The sequence below is a fragment of the Panthera uncia genome, chromosome F2 (genome assembly GCF_023721935.1).
Source record: "Panthera uncia isolate 11264 chromosome F2, Puncia_PCG_1.0, whole genome shotgun sequence".
Lineage (NCBI taxonomy): Eukaryota > Metazoa > Chordata > Mammalia > Carnivora > Felidae > Panthera > Panthera uncia.
The window spans coordinates 20,304,090-20,312,031 of record NC_064812.1 but is presented as its reverse complement, the minus strand read 5'-3'; the positions used below and the strand labels follow the sequence as shown (position 1 = coordinate 20,312,031).

Below are 7,942 nucleotides of genomic sequence, written 5' to 3'. Positions count from 1 at the left end.
TGAAGGTTCATATTTCCGTGGGCGCCACATGGCAGTCACTGAGAATTAGGCAGGTGGGAGCAATGAAAACCAAAAACAGTTAAGGTCACCTTTTGGGTCCCAGTAAGAAGGACATTATCTGTGCTTTGATTTCTTCTCTCAAAAGACATGTTGCTTCTGCTGGAAGGAGTTCCAGTAGAGGTAAAAGCACTCTTGAACTTCGAAACCTGGCCACTTGGCAGGAGTTTGCACAGTGGAAGCAAAGGCTGGACCTAGAAATGGCGACTTAGTGGTTCTAACTCCAGTCAATAGTGCAGCAGGGATGCTTTCTTGTCAAGAGCAAGCCTCACAGCTGGGACTTTCAAATTCACAAAGGCTGTGGGACTTCTGGCCAAAAATATGTACATGGGCTCACCTATGTTTTGCATTGAATTTTAGAAGCTTCCTGGCTTCTGACTCCAGGAGGGAGATTGATTTGGAATGTGATGAAACTTTTTTCTGCTCAGTTTTAAAGAGATGTACCTTGGTTAAGAATAATATCGTTGTATTATCATTTGTCATATTTCAATATTTATATTTCCTGGGTTTTTGTCTAAGATACCTGTCCTGAATTTTCGATGTTTAATAGATGAGAGTTGTTTTCTCCTCCCTAGTGCATCATTTTATTGACCTAGACTATAAATGGGCTTGCCCTTTGAAATTGTGTACACTCAGAACAGCTCAGATCTCAGGGTAGCTGATTCTATTTGGCAGGTGTGGGATGTGTGATTGAGTCATTCTAGAATCTCAAAGAGATATTTGTTAGAGGGAGCAGCAAACAGTGACTGATTCAGTAGCTCCTGGGTTTCCTAACAACCTGGTACTTACCACAGTTTACATCTGAAGGAGACTCTGCTCCTCCTTTAGTGGTTGTTGGAAGTAGGGGAGGTGAAAGGAATACAAAAGCATAAGTCACAAGGGGCATGCACAGTGAAAAGAGTGAAAGAAGGGGTTTTGGTCACCTTAAAAAACAAAAAACAAAAACAACCCATGAGGTGCACCTGGGTGGCTCAGTCAGTTGAGCGTCCGATTCTTGTTTCCATGCAGGTCATGATCCCAGGGTAGTGGGATCAAACCCTGCATCAGACTCCACGCTAAGCATGGAGCCTGCCTAAGATTCTCTCTCTCCATGTCTCTCTCTCTTCCCCTCTCCCCTGCTCACGCTCTCTAAAATAAAAAAACTTCAAAACGCCATGGAAGATAAAGTTCAGATAGCAAAGAATGAAGATCTGGCAGTTTAGTAGCGAATATGGCCAAGTCATGTGGGACCCTTTTAGATGAAAAACAAGAGTTCAGCCCTGGCTCTGAAACTGCACTGCTAGGATTTGAAACCTTGCTGCCTTGCTCTACACCCTTTCATTTGTCTGCGTCTCAGTTTCTCCATCTGTACAATGGAGAAGCTAATAATATTATTTACCTGTTAGAATTTTTCTGAGCATTAAATGGGCAAATATATGCAAGTCGCTTAGAGCAATGCCTAGCAAGCAGTAAGCTCTCCACAAACCTCAGCGGTTATCTATAATCAAATTCATTGGCGTCTTACTTGAGAATGATTGTACCTTGGGCTGTGTGATGTGGTTGTCCAGGCCATTGAATGGAGAGACTTTATAGTTCCAGAAACTGTGCCACCCGTTTAAAAGTATAAACTAGACATTCAAATTAGAAAATCTGGCAACCGTGGCAGTGAAATCAGCTGGAACACGTGTCCGAGAGCGCCTACAGTGTGTTCAGCCCTGCACCGAGCACCGTGGAAACTGACCAAACACCGATGTCCATGTGTCTTCCTTGTCTTCTGGGAATTTATTACTTGGTCTCTTAATCAGAACTTGGCTTATGCGGTTACACATGCTTTGTAAAAAATTACAGGAAGGAAGTGCTGCACAAGGTCAGACGCCATAGTGATGTGAACGTGGTATGAAGTCTTTAGTGGTTTAGGGGGCATGAAGGATGCATTTGAAATGGGATTGGAGGCACCCGGAAAGGCTTCCTGAAAGAGAGGGGCTCTGAAAGATTAGCAGGCTTTGGAGAGACAGATATGAGAAGGAAATGGTTCCCGGCAGGAAACACGAGGCTACTGAAGACCCAGGGACAGGCAGGGGTGTTGTGTGTGTGGTAGTCGGAGTGGTGGTGGTGGCTGAGCTGGTGCTGCGGGATGCATGGCCCCAGCAGAGAGAAGGTGAGCAGCGCAGGTGGGACAGCACCTTGTCATTGGGGCTGAAACTGCAGGGAAGAGAGGGGCTGAAGGAAAAAATAGGGATGATTTTGAATGCCAGGTGCTGCTATTGCTTTATGAACAGTGGAGGCTCAGAAGATTTTTGAGATACCCCTTAAGGCACCGTTTATAAACCACTTTATTCTTTTTTTTTAATGCTTTATTTATTTTTGAGAGAGAAAGAAAGAAAGAGAGTGTGAGCAGGCGAGGGCAGAGAGAGGGGGAGACACAGAATCCGAAGCAGGCTCCAGGCCCTGAGCTGTGGGCACAGACCCTGACCCGGGGCTCAAACGCACGAACCATGAGATCGTGACCTGGAAGTTGAACGCTCAACCGATGGAGCCTCCCAGGCGCCCCAACTACTTTATTCTTTTTAAAGTACTTTAAATACTTCAGTTCTTTTAGTGCTTAGAGTGAGACAGTGCAATAGGAAAGCAGCCATTATTTGTCGCACATCTGCCCAGCCATGTCACCCACGTTGCAAATAAAGCCAAAAAGCAAGATATTGTCCTGTTCACACCCAGATAAGGATTAGGAGGAAAGGGACTGGATGACGTGGACCACCTGTGGACCACTTTGCAAAGTTACTTGTCTGGAAACAGAATCTGCCTTTGTTTCGAACTGGGTCAAATGTTTAAATAGGAATGATGTTCTTATTCATAAAGTATATCTATATTGTCACAGTACTTTTAAATATACCCATCATTTTATCATTTAAGCCATAAGACAAAATCAAACATGTGCACTGTGTTCTTAAGTCAGCAAAATATCAGATCATTTAATCATTTGACCTTCCCAATAACCGACAGGTAGATTGGTTAAAACATGCTTTGTATTTCTATGGTGAGGAAAGTTACACTCCGAGGACCAGTGGCCAGTCCAAGATGGCACAGTTAGCAAGTAATGGGCTAAAAATTAAATAAAGAGCTTGAACTCTCGATTATTTCAAAGCTTTCATGCTCCATCATATTTTTGTTATTTTTATTGAAGAATGATTGATATGTACAATACTGTATTCATTTCAGGTGTACAACATAATGATTTGATATTTATATACATTACATTCTTTTGCTAGCTATTTCTACTTAATTCAATTCCATCATTTGACAGTAAACTTCTGTAGACTAAAGGTTATTTTCAACTGTTATTAGAATTCTTCCTTTCCTAATTATTTGAGGCCTGTGGGCAGGTGCCAATATGGAAGACTACAAATGGCTCATCTGATACAGGAGCTGGCTCTCCGCATGGTGCCCAAACTGGTTAGTAGCATTAAGGGACTCTGCCAGTTGAGTTGGCTATGAGACATGTTGCACTTTGTTGAGTCTTTGGCCCGCATTCCTCTCTTCCCATCATGCACTCCCTTCACTCCTAGGCTGGAGAAGCAGAGAGAGTCTGACACTGGAGCTGTACCTCTTCTGGCTCAATACCCATCTGCGTCAAAGTGGTGTTGGCTTTGGCGCCTGGGTGGCTGGACTTAAGACCATCCTCAGGCAGCTGAGATGGTTTCTTTCTGATGGTTTCTTGACCTGTGAAGCCAGAAGGAGGTTATTTTTGCTTAGAGACCTCAAAATTTCAACGGGGAGTTTGGTTTTGGACATTTTCTAAAGCCCTACTCAGTTCTTAAGAAATGAAAAAGTTAAATCATTTTCAAAGAAGTGGCTTTGCAGGTTGACATGTCAGCTTATGGGCCTACAGCTGAGCTCATGCTGTCCAGGGCATACTTGTCTAAACGACACAGGGAAACCAGTCATTGCCCTGTTGTTTTGCAATATCGAAAAGGCAACCCTCCCACGGGGCGGGTGTAAATCCTGGCACCCATACAAAAATGTTGAGAAACATTTGCAATCTCTTTAGAACCTTATGAAGTTAACAGCTTACCATGAGAAGATACTGCTAGAATGGGTCATCTAAATCAAGCTGAAAGGAGTAACTGAGATTAACTAGCGTGATGGGTAAAGCCCTATTCTGATGGGGTACTGACCTATTCGTTCCATGGGATATTCCTATGTGTTCCAAAGAGCAGTATTCTCTGAAACTATTGCCAGTTAACACTCAAAAGAAGTTTTGTTGAGCGATGGATGGATGCCCAGTGCATTCATCACCAGGGCTTTATTGAAAACTTTCCCTTTGCCTGGAAGGCCCATTACCCAACACATTTGTTCTTACATTCAGTCAAGAAACATTATAAGGACCTTCTAGGTGCCAAGCACTGTACTCCAAATATCACAGATATGAGTAGATCAGGGTTCACACGTTCAAGGAATTTATAATCTAGTAGGGAAGACAGATAAGTGACAAGTTGAAAGAGAAGGTGCAAAATACAAACACAGTGTTAATTGAGGGGGAAAATAGCCCAGCACTGCAAGTCTAGGAGAGGGTCTAACAGTTCAAACAAGCAAACAAATAAACAAACAAATAACAAGCAGGATATCAACTAGAATTCCATTCAGGAGTTACTGAATAAAATGATAAAAGTAATAAACACTACAACTTAAGTATCCCTTAAATTCAATGTCTTTTACATACTTCATCTCAAATATCACATTTTATAATACCCATTTTCCAAATTAGGAAACCTTGGCTCAAAAACTTGCTCAAGCCCTTACAACAAATGATTGGAAGGACTGGGGTTAAGATATAGCTGCCACAAAGGTACTACATACCATGTAAATACAAGGTTGGTTCCTAATTCATGTATCAATTCTCTACGACTACCTGCTCCTTTGATATCCCACTATCTCTCTATCTCATTCCCATCTAATTCACTCATCGCTTCAGGGAACTCTCTCGACACACCATGCCTGCTTTTAATTTTCACTGTCACATTTGTCTTCATATAATATATAATATACTATATTCATCATTTCTAAGATTCCCCTTTATTCATGTTCTTGTATCTTTAAAGTTATTCATTGAAACGTCAATAGCATGGCAAAGTTTGTAATGTCTTTTCCTTTGTTTAGACATAAAAATGACAGTGCATCAAGTTGATGTCATATGCAGTATTGTGCTTGTGTTATATTGCTTATTTTCTATCTTCCTCCAGCAGAATATAAGCTCTAAGAGGGCAGGACTTTTGTCTGCCTTGTTCATCTTTGTACTCCCATCTCATGGAATGTTGTTGAATAAATTAATGACCAATTAGATAGCGAGTGTCTTTATGTATCAGTAGCCGTGTGAGGCACTGAATATACAGTGGGGAATAAAGTAGACATGGCCTTTACCCTTCTGGAGGAGATTCAAGTGAAAGAAACAAACAAAGACATAAATAAATGGGAAGTGGGGAGTTGAGAGAAGTGAAAATGTTAAAGGTGCTTGGAGAGAAAATATGGGGTGCTTTCCAAATTTAGACTGGGAAGCCAGAGAGGCCCTCTCCGAGCTGATGTCAGAAGAGTGAAGGCAATAAATTCAAGAATCCAGACTACTGTGCTACCTGACATATATAATAGCCAATCTTGACCATCAGAGTCCAAAATATTTTTTCCCCTCTTGAAACAATGGATGGCACTTACTGTCTCTGTACGCACTTGTAGTTACATTTTCGCAGGTATCCTTTCTGTTCATTTAGATTACAAATGTATCCAGCTTCTGGTAGAATAGAAAGAGCGCTGGATTAAGAGACTGTAGGCCTAGGTGGTAGTTCTGGCTTTGCTCTTACTTTACATACTGGAGAAGTTGTGTAAACTCTCCAGATCTCAGTACCTGTAAAATTAAGAGTTTACATTAGAGGATATCTAAAGTGTTACTGAGCTTTAACATTTAAGTTCTTTAATTATTGGTCCGTTTTAACAGAGTTATTGAGGAGCTATTGTGCTAGGCTCCTAACCTATCTGCAGGGCACTGGAGGAATTGAGATGAAAGAAAGAAAAAAGGCACAATACATTCATTTAAGATATTTAGGACCTTGAGGAAGAGACTGGGACACTGATGACTTAAATATAATGCAGCATAGAATTTCCTCTGTTTCTGAACTTTAAACTACTATTATTGCCCCTCCAGGTGTGAGCAAAGTCCCCCTCTTAGTAAAGGAACTTAACTCGCCTGCCACCCACAGTTGGGGCAAGTGGTCATATCAACTAGACACTATTGCATTGGATTTGAGGGCTATTAGATGAGAGGTGGCTTTGAGAACCTAAGTTGTTTGTAGGAAAATAAGTGTCTGTATGCCAGGGTAACGGGAATCGAAGCTAAAATTTGCTTTGTTCCACTTGGAAGAGGATGGGGGGGGGGGGGGGGGGGGGGGGGGGGCGGTTGTCAAAGATGCTTTTGAGGGAAGTTTTGGAGGGCATTAATGTCTCAGTTGAGTTTTGAAGGAAGAATAATAAGGAGGTCTATTAGTTGGCTAATTACCTTACATATTAGCCTTCAGTTGCAAAATAGACTACCCAATTAAAGATGGATTTGATAAGAAGTACAATAGTTGTTCCACATAATATAAAATACAGAGGCAAGGGTTTAGTTCAATGGCTTAAAATGTCATTGGAGTGCTTGCTTCAGCAGCACAGATATCAAAATTTGAATGATACAGAGAAGATTAGCATGGCCCCTGTACAAGGATGACACACAAATTCATGAAGCCTTCCATATTTAAAAAAAAAAAATCATTGAAGTCTCAAGATCTTCTACCTTCTGTTCCATCTTCTTCAGAATATTGGGTTTTGTTCTTAAGCTTTTTGCCCTCGTGATTGCAAGATGGCAGCCAAGTCATTTGGCATAGTATTTTAAGCAATTGTACATAAAAAGGCTGAAAGGGACAACTGTTCTCCAAATCCTTTTTATTAAAGAGAAGAACTATGCTCTTCTTGCCTTGCTTCCTCCATTTCTCACCCCTGTCTCAGTAGAGTTCCCTTCGGATCCCAGTGGTCATGGCGGGCTGCATGTTCGTGCTCCAAATGCAAGGAAAGCTGGGGGTAAAAAAAAAAAAAAAAAAAAAAAAAAAAAATCTATATCTATATCTATATCTATATCTACCTGTATATAAATATAAGTATATATTTGTATAATTTAAATATATTACATATATTATATATACATACATATATAATATATATACCTATATACATATATATATATATAATATATATACCTGTCATTTGCAGTCTCCATATGACATGGCAGATTCTGTCCGCTAGGAGGAGGTGTATGTGTGAAGCAGGGAGGTGATAAAGGGTGTGGTTGCTGGGTCAGCCTTCAACATCATCTTCAAAACAGGAAAAGAAGGTGTGGGGAGTTATTAATGGATCTCATAGTCAGGCTCTGGCACAATCCTTTGCTTTCTGAATTATAGGCATTCAACTGATATTTGTTGATTGTAGGATCATTGTCATGGGAATGGAAAATCAATGTCAGGTCAGGCAAGTGAATAGTAAAATAGGTTATTCTTTCCAGTCCAAGACTGGATGAAAAAATTTTTAATTTTGTCACTCAAATGGGTAACTGTTGATATTTCTCCTGGGTGGGTAAACTAAAATATTAATTCAACATCAGGAGAGGTGGTGATGGTTTTACAAAACCATGTCTTATTTGGCAACAGTTATATAATCTAAAAGCAAATCAGGGACAAACCTGAGTTAAATGGAAAAAGACCAGATCCTAGGAAGTAAGAGTTTATGGAAAACACCATGTGTGAAGTTCTAATGAAAAAAACAGAGTGTAAGATGGCCCCAGGGCTATGGAAAAAATTCGGTACATCCTAATAAAGTACTTAGTGTC

The 7,942-nt window shown here is 40.7% G+C and overlaps 1 non-coding gene across 1 annotated transcript; it reads left to right on the top strand.

The window, feature by feature from the left end:
• The first annotated feature begins 6,714 nt into the window (after positions 1–6,714).
• On the top strand, positions 6,715–6,821 carry LOC125925005 (U6 spliceosomal RNA). Its single transcript, XR_007458661.1, has one exon. It is a non-coding gene; the product is annotated as a U6 spliceosomal RNA (small nuclear RNA).
• The last annotated feature ends 1,121 nt before the right edge of the window (positions 6,822–7,942 follow it).